We start from the raw sequence: 22,985 nt of genomic DNA, 5'->3' as shown, positions 1-22,985 counted from the left end.
GGTCTTGAGATAGAGCATTGTTCGGATGGAATCCTAGTACATTAATCGAACTACACCTAGAAGGTGTTGCGCCATTTTAATGAGGATAAAGTGAAGCCTTTGAGTACTTCTATGGTCGTTTGATCGTTAGATGCAAAACGAGATCCCTTCTGTCCGAACGAGGATGATGAAGAGATTTTGGAGCCTGAAGTTGCTTATCCAAGTGCAATAGGTGCTTTATTGTACTTAGCTTAATGCACTAGACCTGAAATCTCCTTCGCTGTTGATCTTTTGGCAAGACACAGTAATGCACCTACACGCAGACATTGGATTGGAGTGAAAGGCATCTTCTGTTACCTTAAGGGTACTATGGATTTGGGCTTGTTCTATCCCTATGAATCCTCGAATGGTGCCGCAGCCTATGCTCATCGAGTTGATTCTCGCTTTGTTGGTTATGTCGATGCAGGATACTTGTCTGATCTGCACAAGGCACGTTCTCAAACGAGTTATGTCTTTACCATTGGAGGCACCACAATCTCTTGTAGGTTAACTAAACAGACCTTAGTTGCCACTTTGTCTAACCATGCTGAAATTCTTGCCTTACATCAATGATGCGAGATTTATACGCGTACAAATTAAACCCTCTTTTTGACAATTGTAGTATGGATGTAAGTAGGGATCGTTCTGGACCGGGGATTAGGAGGGCTTGCTAAAACCTTCTAAATTGACTTGAGAACATAAAAACAATATAAAACACTAAACTAGACTCAAAGAATGTAAAACTAAAATTTAAAACATTAAGACAAACCAAAAGACTCAAAACTAATTTTGGACGAATTTAAGATTATGGCTTAATTCAAACTACTTTAAAAACACAAACTAAACAGATTCTAAGCACTAAAGAACAAGAAAGTAAAAGGGGGGGGGGAAAGTTTTGATTTGACGAAAATTGAAATAACAAAACAAGTTAATAAACTGAGCGGAATATAAATATGAAATTGTGATGGAATGAATGGAATGAAGGCTAGCTAAGGGGTTCTTCTCCACACATGTTATACTTGCATACAAGATTAATTCTCAGTTGGTCTTTCGATAAATTATGAAACTCAACACTCCGGATTAATTTGGTCCGCTTAAATTAACCGTCAAGTTTTCCTTAAGTTAATGAATTGGATGGGTTTGCGCAACGCAATTCACAACATTCTCCAAAAGTCCTTTACGTGAACGGCACAATAAAGATACAATCAAAGATCATTAAGCATTATGAAAACTATAAGTGTTGACGAGGCATTCGTTACTATGATGAGCATGAAACTCATGCCAAGAATATGTTTAACACGATTGTTTATAAGCAACCTCCACTACTTGTGAATATAAGTTCATAACGATTAGGTGAAATTCACTTATATTCTAGCGTCATATTTATGCATGAAAATTAAGCGCGCATTCTTAATAAACATTCATAAATAAGCTATCAATCAAACGGTTAAACGAATTGAATCCACAACTTATGAAATTCCAACGAAAGTTAATCAATTCATATTGCAAATATAAACATAGTTTCGAATCACCCCCTACCTAAAGGGGGTTTAGTTCCTCATAACTTTGAAATCAAAGAAACACCTAAACATTCCAACAACTCAAAGCTTGAATTGTATGAACGTTTAAGCACTCTTCTCTTCCATACATACAAAACAAAGAGAATTAAAATGAAACTTTGAAATCAAAGAAACACCTAAACATTCCAACAACTCAAGCTTGAATTGTATGAACGTTTAAGCACTCTTCTCTTCCTCGTTGTAGCACAAGGTTTAAGGATAGGTTGTGTGATGGTATGAAGTGTTTTGGAGGGATGGGAAGTGGTTGGATAGTGGCTGCAATGGAGGAGAAAAACTGCACAGAAAATGGGAGGTTATGCACGGCAATGAATGTGTGTTTGTGTTGTGTGTTGTATTGTGAATGAAATGAAAATGAATGAATGAATGCAAGGGTATTTATAGGAGTAATGGAGGGAACATGACAGCTAGGAGGTGGGTGGAAATGTGGCTGAATGTTTGGTGAAGGATTATGAATGAATGCATGTGACTTTGCTAGGTTGGAAAGCTGAAAATCTGAAAATGCAAATGGGAATCTGAAATGCAAAGGTGGCCACGGTTTTGAGTGTATTTTGTGTTGGAAATGCATGTGAATGCATGTGAATGTTGTTTGTGTGAAGTGTATGTGAAATAAAGGGTGAATGGTGGCTGAAATAATGATGGAAAACAGCTAGGAAAAGTATGGAATGCATGTGAATTGTAAAGGGAAAAGATGGAATTTGCTAGGAAGTCACGGCATGGGATGTTTTGGTGCATTGTGGCTGATTTGTTTGTTGGTTAAAGATGCATGTGGATGAATTATATAATGGGAAAGTATGTGATTGACAACTAGGATGGATGGTGGCTGCAATGATGAAGTGTGATGGTTGAAAATGGCAAGGGAAATGAATGTGTTTGGACGGCAATGATGGTGTTTTGTGCATGTGGCTGCAATGGTGTGTAATGATGGAGGAATAAGTGCATGTGGTTGAATTGGTGGTGAATGTGCATGACAAAGAATGGATTTGGCTGCAATAGTGTGTAATTGGGCTAGGGTTTAAGTGCATGAAATGGACCCAAATTGCTCCCCCTTGCATGGCAAGGAATAGTGTTTGTGTTGAGCCCATGGCAATGTGATTGTAATTGGGTTAGGGCCATTGTTTTGTGTCCTCAAGTGCATACAAGGCCTTCCATTTTATCCATCACTTGGGCTCCAAGAATAAGCTATCCATCCTTAGCCCCATAGTGCTCCAAAAAAGGCCCAAAACACTCCACAATGCATCCTTTCGTCAAACACGTCTTATAATCCTGAAAACACACAAAAGAAGCATAAAGAACTAAAATAACTAAAGAAACATAACGTAAATGCACGAGAACAAGCCATTTAAGTTGCATGAATATGCTCCTATCAAATACCCCCATACTTATCTTTTGCTAGTCCTCGAGCAAAACAAAAAGAAAAACAAAGCAAAACGAAACGAACAAAACAAGTAAAACACAACCTAAACCTTCCAACAACTGTCTTAGGGATTTCCAATGCACATGACACGTTAAAAATCATCATTCCCACAGATTTTAGTCATCTTCATACTTAAGTACATTCTTAATCATAGTCACCATATACTAGTTCACAATTAAGCGTTTAAAACCATGTTTTGAATGTAGTAACATGCCGTAGAGAATTTGCTCAATTCCTTACAAGATATGCACTCGATTTTCACTCTGATTTTCTAACTACACACCCTAATCTAGTCATATGTGAGAAGATTGATGTAAACATGAAAACGAACACTCACATATATGTATCACAAAGAACGCAATTTCTGGAGTTAATAAGCATGTTTAGATATGATCTCATGAATGGAATGCTACTACTTAGACACGAGAACCAGTGACACCATATGCTCATACCAAATTCAAACTCCACACTTGAAATGCACAACACTCAAGATAGAAGTCAAGGGTTGCAACGGGGCTTGGGGTTTTGGCTAACAAGGGAAGGTAAGGAATAACAAACGTTCTTCAAGCAATAATAAGTAAAGTAATGAAATTAAGATCTAGAATTCCCTTAGAATGCAGAAATCAACTTTTAAACAAATAGGGGGGATTCAAACAACTCTTAGGGCCTAATTCATTGTTTTGGGCCCTTACTTCAACAACCAATACTTTTCAACTATTTTCAACTCTTTTTCCATTTTTTTTTTTTTTTTTTTTTTTTTTTTTGACGTGCCTATGGCACAAAAACTCACATGAATACACTTTCCCCCACACTTATTTTCTGCACACATTAATCAAAGGGAATTCATTCATGCTTACTATGCTTCAAGAACAAGGGTACGGATGTTCCTAATCTAGGCTAGGCGAAGATAATGTGGGTTAACAAAGAAAGTAGGCTACACAAGGCTCAACGGGGTTAAATCCTATAAAACAAATGAAAAGGGAAATATGGCAATTTGGCTTTGGTGTTCACTACACAACTTCATCTTGAATACGTGTTATGCAAATCAATGACATGCTTTGAATGAAATGGGCATGAGTTCTAGCATTTGGAACTAAGTGATGAAACGCCTTCTAAGTAGCAACCAAGCAAAGAATAATGAGATCATGCAACGACTTTAGAAAACAAAGAATGCACAGATTTTAACTCTCCAAATAAACGTTTAAGCTCAATTCTCACAGGGATGTAGTGTTAGTTTGAGCTCATTCCTTCAAGCATGTTACATAACTAAATTTTTTTTTCTTTTATGATTGCATGTGAAGTCATACATTATAACGATAACCAAGAATATACCAAGAGTAAATCAAACGTCCATCCATGTTTGTAACTTTCTTTAACCGTCATGCAATTAAAAACCAAATCCTCATCATTGTGTTGGAAGGTAACCTACGACACAAACACACAAAAACAACTCTTTTTGGGTTTTTCAAAACAATTTTTTCAAATTTTTATGTGATTTTTGAATTTTTAAGTCAAAACACACTAAACACACTTTAAAAACAGCAAGAAACAACATTTGAAGTTATGGTGAATAAAACCCTACGAATTTACATTAAACACTTTAGTAACTAATACCCCCACACTTAAATCAAACATTGTCCTCAATGTTAAAAACCATATTAAACACAAACATATAAACAACAATTAATCATACTAAACATGGCAGAATGTATCTAACAAAGAGAAGAGTTTAGAAATGCAAATCTGGTTGTGGAGTGTTCGTTCCATCTTCTCCTTGGTGATTGCAGTGAGGCTTGGATCTTTGTGATTCCACAGGCTTACTCTTGAACTGCGCTGCTCCCATCGTTGATTTTCCTTTGTGCTACTCTTGAACTGGGCAGCAGGCTTCCTTTGGTCTCCCCCGAAGGTCTGAGCTTCCTCCTCTTATCTGTTTCTTTGTTCAATCTCTCCAATTCGTATTGAAGAGGGTTAGAGGATAGCTCGGCAAAGCTAGGTAAGCAACCAGGGAATAGAGTCCAGATAGACTCCAAGTGCCGGCTGATTGCTTCTTTCACTTTGCCATGCAAGTAATATCAAGGACAAGGGAAAAGACAAGGAAAGAGCATGATATGAGATACCTTTGCTTTTGCCCTTGATGATATGAAATACCTTTGCTTTTGAAGAAGCGGTGAATGAATCAGCACATGTATTTGTGGTGCTGTTTCCTCCTGGGTCATCTGTACTCCAGGCATCTGGTATCATCTTTGGGGAAGAAGAGAGAATGGAGTATTTCGAAAGGCTTTGCTGGTAGTGCGCCTTCAGAGGTGAGAAAGAGTTGGGCATTTTCTTCAGTTCTGCTTTGCCAAAAAAATGAAGGTCGACATATATAGGGAATTCAATAGCAAGTGGTGATACTGTGCTTTTACCGTTGTCGACAAACATTTTAATCCCGCAAATCCGGCTTTTTGGAATAGTGACGACTCTTCGATCTTTGAAGACGCCTCTTCGATAACGCTGCACGCGTTTTCTGAAAAGCAGATAAAGCGTCGCCGAACTTTGCGCTTGTCGGCTAAAGACGTGTAGTTGCGATGATGGCCTCCACGTGTTGAACGCGTTTTCTGAAAAGCCGAGGCTTTTTGAATCGGTGGACGCGTTGCCTTGGCTTTTTATAGAGCTATCGATCACCGCCAACTCACACACTCTGAAGATTTTCCATTCTTGAAACTCGTCTCTGGCCCTTTGAAAATCTACTCCGTCCACCCCTTCTCTTTTAACTTCGTGAACAATGGCTAGCTCATCCAACCCATCAAACCTTTGCTTAGATTTGAGTCTAAGCAGTGATCCGGTCGCGTCTCATCAGGGTAAGGTATGGTGCCCGTCTTTCTTATCTTCCCATGGCCCTCTTACAGATGAGGACTCTGTGATGACGGATCCCACAACAGCTACGATAGTGGCTCGGAACCTCCTCACTCCCAAAGACAGTCAGCTGCTTTCAGGACGGTCCGATGAGTTGGCCGTTCAAGAATCCCTGGCTCTGAGTGTTCAGTGTGCTGGCTCTGTGTCCAACATGGGCCAACGCCTTCTTGCTCGCTCCCGTCAGGTTGAATCCTTGATGGCGGAGGTGGAGAGTCTTAAGCAGGAGATCAAACAGCTTAAGTACGAGAACCGAAGTTTGCACGTGCTTGCCAACAATTATTCAACAAGCATGAAGAGGAAGCTTGATGAGCTTGATGATCGTCAACGGCTTGCAGCTTTCTTCCAGAGGCATCTCTTTCCTGGGTCATCCAGCGTTCCACCAAGGTTTGGGGCCTTGAATGATCTATCTTTGGTGCCTCCCGCTCCTATGCCTTCTTCTCCGATGCCTCTTGCTCCGAGACCTCCTGTTCCGAGAGTGTTGCCACGTAGTGGGGCCTCAAGTACACAACCTTTGTGAAGACTCCATCTTTCTGCCATGTTTTTATACAATTGTAATTTCTCAAAAATTAATGAACAAGCTTTTTTTTTTTTTTTTTTTTTTTTTTTTTTTTTTTTTTTTTATTTCAACGGAAATCAATAAACAAGCTTTATTCACTATATTGGGTTGCCTCCCAAGTAGCGCTTTCTTTTACGTCTTGCAGCCGGACGAAGAATCTATTTACTCCAAATTGGAGCCCACGGTACCCAAGGGGGTGTCATCCACGGTGTGCTCCACAAAGTTCTCATAATAGGCCTTCAAACGATGCCCGTTCACCTTGAACTCTTGACCTGTTTTGAAGCTACGAACTTGGACTGCACCATGAGGAAAAACGTTAGTAACAACAAACGGGCCAATCCATTTAGAACGCAACTTACCAGGAAACAAACGTAGGCGAGAGTTGAAAAGCAACACTTTCTGCCCAACTGTGAAGGTCTTGGTTCGGATCATTTTATCATGGAATGCTTTGGTCTTGGCTTTGTACATCCGGGCATTCTCATAGGCTTCATTCCGAATCTCCTCAAGTTCATTCAATTGGAGCTTCCTATGAACTCCCGCTGCATCTATGTCCATGTTGAAAGTCTTCACGGCCCAATGTGCCTTGTGCTCTAACTCTACGGGCAAATGACATGGCTTACCATAGACGAGCCGAAAAGGTGACATCCCAATGGGTGTTTTGTACGCCGTACGATATGCCCACAGTGCATCATCTAAACGTAAGCTCCAATCCCTCCTTGTTGGTCCAACGGTCTTCTCCAAAATTTGTTTGATTTCTCGGTTAGACACCTCGGCTTGGCCATTTGTTTGAGGATGGTAAGGTGTGGAGACCTTATGGTTGACATGGTACTTTCTTAGCAACGCCTCAATGGTCCGATTGCAAAAGTGAGACCCTCCATCACTTATGATTACTCTCGGCATTCCAAACCTAGCAAAAATGTTAGTTTTCACGAAATCTGCAACCACCTTAGAATCGTTAGTACGGGTGGCTTTTGCTTCCACCCATTTAGAAACATAATCAACGGCTAGCAAGATATAAGTGAAACCATAAGATGGAGGGAAAGGGCCCATGAAATCAATGCCCCAAACATCAAAAATTTCAACATTAAAGACAGGGGTTTGTGGCATTTGGTCCTTGGTACCTATGTTACCCATTCGTTGGCAACGATCACAAGACATACAAAAGGTTCTAGCATCCCTAAATATAGTCGGCCAATAAAAACCACATTCTAGAACCTTGAGGGCAGTGCGTTGTGTGCCAAAATGACCACCACATGCATATGTGTGACAAAAGCTTAGAATTGAGTGAAATTCAGAATCATGCACACATCTACGTACAACTTGATCTGAGCAATACTTCCACAAATAAGGGTCATCCCAAACATAGAAACGTGCATCATTTTTAAGCTTATCACGTTGGTGCTTGTTTAGTTCATTTGGAAATTGTTTAATCACCAAGTAATTCACTAAATCTGCATACCATGGTTCACTTACCTCAATGGATAGCAGCTGCTCATCGGGGAATGTCTCTGCAATGGGTAGGGACTCCTCATTATGCACCATTCGGCTTAGGTGGTCAGCCACCACGTTTTCACTTCCCTTCTTGTCACGAATCTCGATGTCGAACTCTTGAAGTAACAACATCCACCGAATTAGCCGGGGCTTGGCCTCCTTTTTGGTGAGCAAGTACTTTAGAGCTGCATGATCAGTGAAAACAATTACTTTAGTACCAATTAGATATGATCGAAATTTATCTAAAGCAAAGACAACGGCAAGAAGTTCTTTCTCCGTAGTGGAGTAGTTCAACTGGGCATCGTTCAACGTCCGTGAGGCATAGTAGATGACATGCGGCCTCTTGTCCTTTCTTTGTCCCAAAACAGCCCCTAAAGCATAATCGGACGCATCACACATAAGCTCGAACGGGAGGCTCCATTCCGGGGGAACAATAATGGGTGCCGTGGTCAACAACTCCTTGAGTTGGTTGAATGATGCCGTGCACTCCTTAGTGAATTCAAATGCCACGTCTTTTTGTAGGAGGCGGCAAAGAGGTTGTGCAACTTTTGAGAAATCTTTGATAAATCGCCTATAGAATCCTGCATGGCCAAGAAAAGAACGGACCTCTCTAACCGAAATAGGAGAGGGTAAGTGACGTACAAGATCTATTTTAGACTTATCAACTTCAATCCCTTTTTCTGAGATAATATGACCCAAAACTATACCTTGTTTAACCATAAAATGACATTTTTCCCAATTCAAAACAAGGTTAGTTTCCATGCATCTTTTCAAGATTAAAGTGAGATGATGCAAACAAGCATCAAATGAGTCTCCAAACACACTAAAATCGTCCATAAATACTTCAATTATCTTTTCAACATAATCAGAGAAGATACTAATCATGCATCGTTGGAAAGTGGCAGGTGCATTGCATAAACCAAATGGCATGCGACGATAAGCAAATGTTCCAAAGGGACATGTGAATGTGGTCTTCTCTTGATCATCCGGGGTTATTACAATTTGGTTATATCCAGAGTATCCATCAAGAAAACAGTAAAAAGCATGACCGGCTAACCTTTCGAGCATCTGGTCGATGAATGGCAAAGGAAAGTGATCTTTCCTAGTCATGGCATTTAGCTTCCGGTAATCGATACATACTCGCCATCCAGTCTGAATGCGTGTAGGCACGAGCTCATTCTCATCATTCTTGATAACAGTTACTCCGGACTTCTTTGGAACAACCTGCACAGGTGACACCCAACGACTATCAGAAATAGGATATATAACACCACAATCAAGTAATTTTATAACCTCCTTTTTCACTACTTCCATCATAGGTGGATTAAGGCGACGTTGAGCTTCACGAGATGGCTTGGCTTCCTCCTCCAAAAGGATGCGATGCATGCACGTGGTGGGACTAATGCCTTTGATATCCGCCAAAGTCCATCCAATAGCAGATTTGTGCTCTTTTAACACCCTTATCAACTTGTCTTCTTCTTGAGCCGTGATTAAGTTTGAAATGATGACGGGTAGCGTTTGATCTTGGCCTAAGAACACATACTTCAAGTGACTAGGTAATGGCTTTAACTCAAGTGTAGGTGGCTGCTCAGTTGATGGAAGTAACTTATTAGTCAAAACTGAATCTAAAAGTGAGATTGGAGACTTACCAGAGTGGAAGGGCAATAACTCGAGGGCAGCGACCATTTCAAGTACTTCATCACAAGGGGGTACGGCAATATGGTCAGATTGCATGCCATGGGTTAAGGCTACCTCAAGTGCATCTTCGTTCATTTGATCCAAATGCACCTGTGCCAAAGAATCAATAATATCAATAGCAAAACAAGAATGGTCCTCAATTGGATGTTTAATGGTTTCAGAAAGATTAAAATGAATAATGTCCCCATCAAACTCCATGGTCAATGTTCCCGTGTACACATCAATCTTTGTTCTTGCTGTTTTCATGAAGGGACGGCCTAGCAAGATTGGCAATGATGGAGCATGGCTTGAATCCTCCATGTCTAAAACATAGAAATCTGCGGGAAAAATAAGGTGATTGACCTGCACTAAAACATCCTCAAGGACTCCCTTGGGATAAGCGTTAGAACGATCGGCCAATTGAATTATAACTCCATCTTGTTTTAACTCACCAAGGTTCATTGATGCATAAATGGAATAAGGCATGACATTTATGGATGCACCTAAATCAAGCATGGCATGTTCAAAACGATTATGTCCAATTACACAAGGAATTGTGAAACTACCGGGGTCTTTGCATTTGGTAGGTAGTTTACGTTGCAAAACAGCGGACACATTCTCGCTTACCTTCACTACCTCTTTGTTTGCCCTTCTTCTCTTTGTATTGCATAGGTCCTTGAGGAATTTAGCATACTTCGGAACCTGTTTGATTGCATCGAGAAGCGGTATGTTCACTTGCACCTTCCGGAACGTTTCAAGAATGTCCTTCTCGCTTTCTTCCTTTTTTTCTTGCATGAACCTGCGAGGAAAAGGTACATTGGGCAGATTAGGACGTGAAGTACATGAATTTGAACTTAAATTACCTGATTTGGCCGAGTTAGGGTGATTGGGGGCCTGCGGCATTGGGTTTTTCTCTCTTTCTGTGGGTGAGCTAGACACTTCCTTAGGTTGTGTCGTCTCTTCATCTACTTCCTGGGCAGATTTGGAATTGTCGGTCCCAACTTCTTTTCCACTCCTTAGGGTGATGGCCTTGGCGGATTCGAATCCTCCCTTTGGATTGACTGTGGTTGAGCTAGGAAGCTTTCCTTTATCTCTAATTTGTCCAAGGAACTCAGAAATCTGCCCCATTTGTTTCTTCATATCCATCATCTCCTTCTCGTTATTTTCGATCCGGTTGTTTTGATTTTGCAACCCCTGCGAAATAGAGGTTAGTAATTGCATAGCTTGATTACTTTCCAAGGACGTACCTGAATGAGATGATGTCGAAGGTTGTTGGGATTGTTGGGGTGCATACGGCTTGGAATAAAAACCAGGGGGGTTTGGCCTAAATCCTCCTTGTTGGGCAGCTTGTTGTGGTTCCCTCCATTTGAAGTTTGGATGGTCCCTCCATCCGGCATTGTAAGTGTTCGAGTATGGGTTGTTGTGATTTTGTCCTTGGAAACCAATTGCATTGGCAGATTCCCACCCACCATTCTCGATTAGTTGAGGGCACTTGTCGGATGGATGCCCTTGAATTGAGCACACGCCACAAACTTGGTGTTCTTGTGCTTTTGGACCAATCACAACCTGAGAAACAAGAGAAGTAAGATTAGCAAGTTGTGATTGAATTTCAGAAATAGCACTCACCTCATTTACGCTTTGTTGCCGTGGGGCTTCCCTTTGGCCCACTCCTTCATATTGTTGAGCGTTGAGCGCTCGGTTGGCTATGAGAATCTTTGCATCCCTTGGTGTTTTGTCCACCAATGCTCCTCCCGCTGATGCATCAAGCATTTGACGTTCGATAGGAAGGAGGCCCTCATAGAAATATTGAAGGAGAAGTTCCTCCTTCATTTGATGTTGAGGACATGAAGCTACAAGGCCCTTGAAGCGCTCATGATAAGCCGGGAATGTCTCACCATAATTCTGTTGAATACCACTAATTTTCTTCCGTAGGAGAATCACTCTTGAAGTAGGGAAGAATTTCTCCAAGAAAGCACGCTTCATACTCTCCCACGAAGTCACCGTTCCTGGGGCTAATTCGTAGAGCCAATCTTTGGCCTTGTCCATAAGTGAAAATGGAAAAGCCTTCATCTTCAATATACTCCCATCCACAGTGACGGGGGTCATGCTCGAACAAACCACCTCGAACTCCTTCAAGTGTTTGTTGGGGTCTTCCATAGACAAGCCATGGAACTTCGGAATATGGTGTAACAAACTGGATTTGAGTTCAAACACCTCAGTCGTCCCCTCTGCAGCCGTGGGGTATTGGATACAAAGAGGCAATGCATTATCCAAACCCGAGGCCGAAAGCTCCTTGATGGTTCTATTATCTGCTGCCATGGCTTGTTCTTCTTCAAAAATTTGATCAGTGGGCTTTCCTTCTACACCTACTTCGTCCTCTTCAAGCCTAGGTTGTGGTGGAGGTTGTGGTGGCTCTTGTTGACTCCTCGTTCTCCTCAAAGTGCGTTCAAAATCACCGTCAAAGTCGGAGATGTTCTCTATAATCGGCCGAGAGCTACGAGTCATACACAGTACCTAAAAAACAAGAAAACAAACAAACTAAGAATCGGAAATAAGAATGCACGAAAAACAAAAAATAAAAATAAAGACAAGGGACTAGCAAAGTTGCTAATCCCCGGCAACGGCGCCAAAATTTGATGCGAGATTTATACGCGTACAAATTAAACCCTCTTTTTGACAATTGTAGTATGGATGTAAGTAGGGATCGTTCTGGACTGGGGATTAGGAGGGCTTGCTAAAACCTTCTAAATTGACTTGAGAACATAAAAACAATATAAAACACTAAACTAGACTCAAAGAATGTAAAACTAAAATTTAAAACATTAAGACAAACCAAAAGACTCAAAACTAATTTTGGACGAATTTAAGATTATGGCTTAATTCAAACTACTTTAAAAACACAAACTAAACAGATTCTAAGCACTAAAGAACAAGAAAGTAAAAGGGGGGGGGGGAAAGTTTTGATTTGACGAAAATTGAAATAACAAAACAAGTTAATAAACTGAGCGGAATATAAATATGAAATTGTGATGGAATGAATGGAATGAAGGCTAGCTAAGGGGTTCTTCTCCACACATGTTATACTTGCATACAAGATTAATTCTCAGTTGGTCTTTCGATAAATTATGAAACTCAACACTCCGGATTAATTTGGTCCGCTTAAATTAACCGTCAAGTTTTCCTTAAGTTAATGAATTGGATGGGTTTGCGCAACGCAATTCACAACATTCTCCAAAAGTCCTTTACGTGAACGGCACAATAAAGATACAATCAAAGATCATTAAGCATTATGAAAACTATAAGTGTTGACGAGGCATTCGTTACTATGATGAGCATGAAACTCATGCCAAGAATATGTTTAACACGATTGTTTATAAGCAACCTCCACTACTTGTGAATATAAGTTCATAACGATTAGGTGAAATTCACTTATATTCTAGCGTCATATTTATGCATGAAAATTAAGCGCGCATTCTTAATAAACATTCATAAATAAGCTATCAATCAAACGGTTAAACGAATTGAATCCACAACTTATGAAATTCCAACGAAAGTTAATCAATTCATATTGCAAATATAAACATAGTTTCGAATCACCCCCTACCTAAAGGGGGTTTAGTTCCTCATAACTTTGAAATCAAAGAAACACCTAAACATTCCAACAACTCAAAGCTTGAATTGTATGAACGTTTAAGCACTCTTCTCTTCCATACATACAAAACAAAGAGAATTAAAATGAAACTTTGAAATCAAAGAAACACCTAAACATTCCAACAACTCAAGCTTGAATTGTATGAACGTTTAAGCACTCTTCTCTTCCTCGTTGTAGCACAAGGTTTAAGGATAGGTTGTGTGATGGTATGAAGTGTTTTGGAGGGATGGGAAGTGGTTGGATAGTGGCTGCAATGGAGGAGAAAAACTGCACAGAAAATGGGAGGTTATGCACGGCAATGAATGTGTGTTTGTGTTGTGTGTTGTATTGTGAATGGAATGAAAATGAATGAATGAATGCAAGGGTATTTATAGGAGTAATGGAGGGAACATGACAGCTAGGAGGTGGGTGGAAATGTGGCTGAATGTTTGGTGAAGGATTATGAATGAATGCATGTGACTTTGCTAGGTTGGAAAGCTGAAAATCTGAAAATGCAAATGGGAATCTGAAATGCAAAGGTGGCCACGGTTTTGAGTGTATTTTGTGTTGGAAATGCATGTGAATGCATGTGAATGTTGTTTGTGTGAAGTGTATGTGAAATAAAGGGTGAATGGTGGCTGAAATAATGATGGAAAACAGCTAGGAAAAGTATGGAATGCATGTGAATTGTAAAGGGAAAAGCTGGAATTTGCTAGGAAGTCACGGCATGGGATGTTTTGGTGCATTGTGGCTGATTTGTTTGTTGGTTAAAGATGCATGTGGATGAATTATATAATGGGAAAGTATGTGATTGACAACTAGGATGGATGGTGGCTGCAATGATGAAGTGTGATGGTTGAAAATGGCAAGGGAAATGAATGTGTTTGGACGGCAATGATGGTGTTTTGTGCATGTGGCTGCAATGGTGTGTAATGATGGAGGAATAAGTGCATGTGGTTGAATTGGTGGTGAATGTGCATGACAAAGAATGGATTTGGCTGCAATAGGTGTGTAATTGGGCTAGGGTTTAAGTGCATGAAATGGACCCAAATTGCTCCCCCTTGCATGGCAAGGAATGGTGTTTGTGTTGAGCCCATGGCAATGTGATTGTAATTGGGTTAGGGCCATTGTTTTGTGTCCTCAAGTGCATACAAGGCCTTCCATTTTATCCATCACTTGGGCTCCAAGAATAAGCTATCCATCCTTAGCCCCATAGTGCTCCAAAAAAGGCCCAAAACACTCCACAATGCATCCTTTCGTCAAACACGTCTTATAATCCTGAAAACACACAAAAGAAGCATAAAGAACTAAAATAACTAAAGAAACATAACGTAAATGCACGAGAACAAGCCATTTAAGTTGCATGAATATGCTCCTATCAATCAAGCAACTCGAGAATGCTTTTGGTTGAGAGCAGTAGTGGGCCATATTCGAAGCTCCTGTGATCTTTATCCCGCCATTGATGTCCCAACGATGATTTTTGAATACAACGCAGCATGCATCGAACAGCTCAACAAAGGTTACATCAAAGGAGACAACACCAAGCACATTGCGCCGAAATTCTTCTTTTCACATCAACACCAAATCACTGCCGAAGGCGACGTTTCAAAAGCTTGTTCATGGAATTGGTACACAAACTTTCTGAGTTGTAACTTTGCTATTTCTCTTTGGAATTATGTCAAACTCAAGGGGAGTTTCCTATAGATACTTGCTTAATCTTAAGGTACTCTTTTTCCCTACGATTAAGAGCATTTTTCCCACTGGATTTTTGCTACCTAACTAGGTTTTAACGAGGCACCCATCTTGGGCTGGTCATGTCCCTGATGACGTCCCGTAGACATTTCTTTTGACTTTGCATTTCTCACACATTTTTCCTTAGACTATGGAGTTTGTCCCTTCTCGAGTTTTTGCCATAGCCTTCGGGGTTTTTTAGTGAGACATACTACTTATGCAAGTTCCTACCTTATCAAGAATAAGCGTTGTTCCTTAGAATCAGTGCCGACGAGTCGACTTCCTCAACTTTTGCATAATGCTAAATCTACCTTGAGTATTTACACACTCAAGGGGGAGTGTTGTAAACATTCCTAGTTTAAGTGTGATTGTGTAAATCCTAGATTAGATTTGATTCTAGTTATCATTTCCTATTGTATCTTGTATTCCTTGGGGATGAAGGAATATCTTCTCTCATTTTACTATAAATGAAGGCACAATGTAGGAGGGATAACAACACACATTCCCCTACAATTCTACAAACATATCTCTCTCTCTCTCTCTTCTCCTTGCCGTCAACCCTCTTTAACCTTGTTAGATAAAATAGACCACAACAGTTAGTAATTTAACTGGATGCAAGTACATGTTAGTACTAAGAGATTGTCTAGAACCAATATTTTCGTATATGTTCGTATAACTATTTTCAAACCATCTTACAATGCAACACGATCATTATTTATTTTGTGTAATAAAATTGATCACTTAATTAAAAATGAGTCGCATGGCGAACACACATATAAATAAATCAAATGTTTGTAAGAAGTAATGAAATAGAAGCGTATTCAATACCAAATGACATATGGTTTGTACATACATAAAATAAAATAAAATAAAATAAAATAAAAAATTAGGGGCGTGTAACGCCTGTGATAGTAAAAAAACCCTCTGCAAAGAGGATAGTTTGTTAATAAACGCTCAATAAAATACAAAAGTAGGGAAATAAGATCGCATGAGTAAATTTTGTCCCTAGACCGACCACAAAATGTGGTAGAAAATTTGTAGAAACCTCGCTGTCACCAATGACTTTGCGGCCTCAATTTGTGTATCTGGGGTGAAGAAGGGAAAGATTAGCCATTGAGGAGCGGCCAACGATCTACAAAACCCGACCAATGGCCACGATGTCGCTGTTTAGGACTCGTTGCCACCCATACATATACAGCAAAACCTGGACTTTCTGTCCCCAAACATCATTTTTTTTTCCCTCACAATCCGTCTAATTTTCTTGCATGCCAACTTGTCCATTCAACACGCTTTGGCCAACAACTGTACTTTTCTTTATCCAACTTGAGTATTAACATTTGCTTTGTGCCGTGGAATGATTTTTAATTAGAAAAACATGAATAAGGATCCTTGCCGGATCTTTTTTGTGAAGATTCTAAGGATCCTCAAATTACATCTGCTCATCGTACATCATACGGTAAAATATTATTGTAATTTATTAGTATTTAAAATTGAATATAAACAGTACCTGATGAAAACTGATTACATAATGTACGATGAATGAATGTGATTAGAGGATCCCTGAGATCCTCACAAAGAGAATCTAGCGAGGATCCTCTCTCGAAAAAGATAAGCACAAACACTTTTTAGCATTTCGCACTGCTCAATATTAATTATTATTTTTATTTAATTTATTTAATCAGACCACCTCTTATGAAATCAAATGTCAAGAGAAAATAAGTCTAAAATTAGATGGGTGTTACAAATAGACAAAAGTTAGAGAAATAACCTTTCTAAGGACTGCAGCAAAGCAAGTGCAAAATATCACACTATGACTTTAGTAGTTATAACACAAAAAATGATGGCAGATAAAGAGAGGGAGGGATACTGATATTATTTCTCTTGCTTTCTTTCTCAGTGCATTTGGTAACAGACGGAGTGCTCTATTTATAGAGCGACTCTCGTAACTACAACCATCAAAATACAATGATGATACTTTTGAAAGTATCAAACACTATTACTCACTATTATTAGGTCTTTGGGCATTCTTTTGAGTGGGCATTCACCCACTAATTCTATAACACTCCCCCTTGGATGCCTATATATCAATATCAGTTGCCTCGTTAAAACCTTGCTTGGAAAAACCCAATGGGAAAAAACCATAATGAAGGAAAAAGAGTACAACTTTATCTAGATTGTTGATATAGTGTTAAATATGCTTATGTTGCCTCGTTAAAACCTTGATAGGAAAAACCCTGTGGGAAAAATCCTAGTCGAAGGAAAAAGAGTACAACAAGCATGTATCATAGATGCTTCCCCTGATATTTATCTCCCCCTGATTCCGCATTCTTCAAATTTAGCTGATTGGTAAGTCGACGTAATCTGATACTCTGCACTAACTTCTGAAACGTGCACTTTGGTAGAGACTTGGTGAACAGGTCTGCCAGATTTTCATTGGAACGGATTTATCTAACTTCAATAACTTTAGCCTTCTGAAGCTCATGTGCACTAAAAAACTTTGGCGATATGTGTTTAGTCTTATTGTCCTTAATGAATCCTTCCTTCATTTGGACAGCACAGGCTGCATTATCTTTATGGATGACAGTTGGATTGTTTGTCTTCGAAGATAGACCACATGAATTCTGGATATGATGGATCATTGACCTTAACCATGAACATTCACGACTTGCTTCATGTAAAGCAAGTATTTCTGAGTGATTTGAAGATGTAGCAACTAATGTTTGCTTTGTTGAGCGCCATGAGATTGCTGTATCTCCATTAGTGAACACATATCCAGTTTATGAGCAGGTTTTATGCAAATCAGAGAAGAAACTAGCATACGCATATCCAGTAAAGATCTGTCATTTATTGATTATCCTGAGTAGAAGAGACCCATGTATGTTGTCCCACGAAGGTATCGTAAAACATCTTTGACTCATTTCCAATGACGCATTGTTGGAGTAAAGCTATACCTTGTTAACAAGTTAACTGAAAAAGCTATATCTGGTCTAGTATATTGCGCTAAGTATAATAAAGCACCTATTGCACTCAGATATGGTACTTCTGAACCAAGGACCATTTCATCATCTTCTTTTCGACGGAATGGATCTTTCTTAATGTCCAAAGAATGAAAGACCATTGGCATGCTGAGTGGATAAGCTTTGTCCACGCCAAATTGCTTCAAGATTTTTTTAATGTAAGCTGATTGGTGGACCAAAATTCCATTAGCACAATGCTCGATCTACAAGGCGAGACAATATTTTGTTTTCCCAAGATCTTTCATTTCAAATTTGCTTTTCAAATATTCAGCAGTTTTATTGAGCTCTTCAGGAGTTCCAACTAGGTTCATATCATCAACATATAATGCCACTATAGCAAATCCAGAATTGGATTTCTTAATGAACACACAAGGGCAAATGACATTGTTGATATATCATTCTTTGATCAAATATTCACTGAGACGATTATACCACATTCGTCCAGATTGTTTCAACCCATATAATGATTGTCTTAATTTGATCAAGAGCATACCTCGTGGTTTGTTAGTTATTTCAGGCAACTTAAGTCCTCCTGAGACCTTCATGTATATGTCAGTATCTAATTCTCCATATAGATACGCAATGATGACATCCATAAGTCACATGTCAAGCTTTTCTGAAACCACTAAACTTATTCAGTAATGGAACGTAATTGCGTCCATTATAGGAGAATATGTCTCCTCATAATCAATTCCAGGTCTTTGTGAAAAACCTTGTGCAATGAGTCGTGCTTTGAATCTTGCAATCTCATTTTTCTTATTGCATTTTCTTGTGAATATCCATTTGTGAGCCACAGGATTTACATCAGGCAGAGTTTAGACTACCGGTCCAAAAACACTTCGCTTTCCAATGAATTGAATTCTGCCTGGATTGCATCTTTCCACTTAGGCCAATTTTGTCTCTGTTTGCATTCATCAATAGAGCGGAGCTCAATATCATCACTTAATATGATTTCAGTTGCTACTGCAAATGCGACATATCATTAATGATTATTTCATTCTAATCCCACAATTCATTTGTGCATGCATAATTTATGGAGATTTTTTTACTTTCATGTACTGCTGTCTTTTCAGGGAAATGTGTCTCATTAAGGACATTTTCTTTTTCTGGAAGTACAGAATCATGAATTGCATATTTTTCATTCATTTTCTCTTCTTGAATGATTTCATTTGGATTCAGTTGTGCCCTTGTCTTTCTTTTTCGAGGGGCTGAATCTTTTGAACCTGGGGGTCTACCACGCTTCAGGCGTGCACTAGATGAACCATTTGCTGCCACTTTATTTTGTCCAACAGGGACATCAATTCTTGCAGGTGCATTTGCAACTAGTATATGTGATTTTGTCACTTTCATAGTATTATTAAATGCATCTGGCATTTGATTGGCTTCACATTGAGTGTTACGTGGATCAAAATGAGACAAGGTGGGTACAACCCATGTCAACTCTTGTTGTTCTTCTGGAACGATTTTTTCTTCTCCTAACAACGAGAAGACTGTCTCATCAAAGTGATAATCAGCAAAATGAGTTGTAAACATATCACATGTCAGTGGTTCCAAATATCTAATGATTGATGGTGAATCAAAACCCATATAAATTCTCAGTCTACGCTGAGGTCCCATTTTATTGCGTTGCAGCAGTGTAATAGACACATAAACAGCGCAACCAAAAACTCGTAAATGTGAAATGTTTGGCTAATGTCCAAACACGAGTTATATTGAGGAGTATTGGTGGTTAGCTATAGGTCTCAATCGAACCAATGATGCAGCATGTAAGATGTCATGTCCTTATGCAGAAACTGACAATTTTTTTTTCATGAGCAGAGTGCGAGCTATTAATTGAAGCCGCTTGATCAATGCTTCTGCTAAACCATTTTGAGTATGGACATGAGGAACAGGGTGTTCAACATCAATGCCCAATGTCATGCAGTAATCATCGAAGGTTTGAGACGTAAATTCACCAACGCTATCAAGTCGAATTGACTTAATGGGATAATCTGGAAACTGTACTTGCAACTTGATTATATGAGCAAGAAGTCTCGCAAAAGCTACATTCCGAGTAAATAAGAGACAAATATGCGACCCTCGGGTAGATGCATCAACCAAAACTATAAAATATCAAAATGGTCCACAAGATGGTTGAATAGGTCCCCAAATATCCCCTTGAATTCTTTGCAAAAATGATGGGGATTCAGCATCAACCTTTAGTTGTGACGGTATAATTACTAACTTCCCTTGAGAACAAGCCTTACAAGGGTTATCATTTGAGATAGCAATGTCTCTGCTCAAGAATGGATGTCCATTAGAATGGTAATGATCCTACATATCATGATGGATCCTAGATGACCCAAACGGTCATGCCAAAGCATGTAATCTTTTGAATCAATGAACTTCTGGTTCATGACAGCATATGATTCAATTGTCTTTATGTATGTATAATACAATCCACTTGACAAACCACACAACTTCTCCAATATACGCTTCTGGTTATCATTGGAGGTAATGCATAGATACTCCACATTTTCTGCACTTTTCATTTCAATGTGGTATCCATTTAAATGTATGTCTTTGAAACTCAACAAATTTCGAGTAAATCGAGTAGCATACAATGCATTCTGTATGGACAATATTTTTCCATTTGGTAACATAATTTAGGCTTTCCCTGAGCCTTCAATTACATCTAATTGACCTGATATTGTTGTTACCCTTACTCTTGTAAGCATCAAGCTTAAGAAATACTTTCAATCACGAAGTATTGTATATGTGGTTGCGTTGTCTGCAAGACAAATATTTCCGTCATTTCACATGTTTTGAGAATAACCATAGCTTTATCCATGCTTTCTGAGTAAAAGGGATCACGGTTAAAAACAACTTAGAAATTTAAATGCCTCTATTATTGAAATGCGAGTTTTTAAACTACAAGTTTAGAATAATAAAAGTACATCAAATATAAATGATTCAGTCGGACCGATACACTTCATTCCCCCTTTCCACAATGAAGTCTGAGACATCTAGGTGGGTTGTGTTCAACTGTCATGATAAGTCGCACATTGGATCAGGTATATCCATTGGTCTAGCCTGGTCGAGAAAATTAGTCTCAACACATTTCTCCTTAAGGGAAACTTGATATAGATCCACCAGATGTTTTGGGGTACAACAAGTACGCGCCCAGTGCCCATCGCCACCACATCTATGGCAGGCTCCATCAGAGTTTCTAGAAGCATTGTTCATACGAGCTTTACCCTTGTGGCGATTTCCATTTTTAAAGCTTGGGCCTGAATTTTTCCTTGCAATCTGGCTATGAAACTAACCACCATTATTCTTGCCTTTCCTGTTCCACTGGCCTCGCTTATGGCCACATCCTCGTTTATGATTATCGCCACCAGAGGATGTGGCGTTCACTTCAAGGGAGCAGCATTCGCTTATGGGAATGGTGCAGATCTAGTAAGTCAGGACTGATGATTTTTCATCAGGAGCTCATTGTTTTGTTCAGCTACCAAGAGCACAGATATCAGCTGGTTGTATTCAGTGAAACCTTGCGCTTTATACTGCTACTGCAGGAGCACATTAGAGGCATGAAATGTGCTGAAAGTCTTTTCCAGCATATCTTCCTCAATAATGGTATCCCCACAAAGCTTCATCTAAGAGGTAATTCTGAACAACGCAGAATTATACTTAACCACTGACTTGAAATCCTGGATTCTTAGGTGAGTTCATTCATAGCGAGCCCTGGAAGAATCACCGTTGTCTGGTGATTGTATCTGTTTCTCAATGCCTTCCAAAAAGCTAACGGATCTTCAACCGTTAAGTACCTCAATCTTTAGTCCCTCATCAAGATAACGACAAATAAAGATCATGGCCTTCACTCGATCTTGAGAGGATGAGTTGTTTTCTTCCCTAATGGTATCTCCAAGATTCCCTACTTCCAGATAGATCTTGGTATTCAGGACCCAAGTAAGGAAATTATTCCCAGTAATGTCCAGGTCAGCAAAATTAAGATTTACCAAGTTCGCCATTTTCTTTTCTTTCTGAAAGAAAATTGAGATGCATAAGAAGTTGAAATAATATGTATTCCTGAAGGAATATAGCGTCAAAACTGATAAGCACTCGAAACTTCAAGCTCGAGATTTTCATGATTAATGAGAAGGGCGATTATACCGCACCATTCTCATTGAAACAAGCATAGGATAAGCGATTATTCTGCACCACTTGAACAATAGAAAATTTTAAATATGCAGAGCAAGATATAATCAATTTAAATATGTAGAACAAGGTGGACGATTATACCGCACCACCTATAATTGCAGTAAAATTAAATTTGCAGTTCAAGATGGGTAATTGTACCACACCATCTTTGATCGCAATGAAAATTAAATTTGCAGTTCAAGATGGGCGATTATACCGCACCATCTTTGATTATAGTAAAATTAACATAAATAAACACTGGGTTAGAAACCAGGAATTACACCAAACAAGAAATCAAAGATATAAGTAACTGTTAAATTTAGAACAAGAAGCAGGCATGGTGCTAGCAGCTCATCGCGATGGTGCATCACGCAGATGAAGCAGAAGAAAAAGAAAAACAGGAAAAACCTTAAAGGAAGCATTTTTTTTTCTTTCTTTCGGTGAAGGGAGATGTGAACTATTTAAGATTAGAGAGTCATGCTGATAACGTGTTATAAATAGACAAAAGTTAGAGAGATAACCTTTCTAAGAACAGAAGCGAAGCAGGTGCAAAATATCACATTATGATTTTAGTAGCTATAGCACAAAAAAGGATGGCAGAAAAAGAGAGGGATGGATACGGATATTATTTCTCTTGCTTTCTTTCGCAGTGCATATTATAACAGACGGAGTGCTCTATTTATAGAGCGACTCTCGTAACTACAACCATCAAAATACAATGATGGTACTTTTGAAAATATCAAACACTATTACTCATTGTGATTAAATTTTTGGGCATTCTTTTGAGTGGGCATTC

Source organism: the organism of the source record quoted next, unplaced genomic scaffold (assembly GCF_019419815.1).
Source record: "Pyrus x bretschneideri cultivar Hongxiangsu unplaced genomic scaffold, Pyrus_bretschneideri_v1 Contig37, whole genome shotgun sequence".
Taxonomy (NCBI): domain Eukaryota; kingdom Viridiplantae; phylum Streptophyta; class Magnoliopsida; order Rosales; family Rosaceae; genus Pyrus; species Pyrus x bretschneideri.
This window is presented reverse-complemented; position numbering follows the sequence as displayed.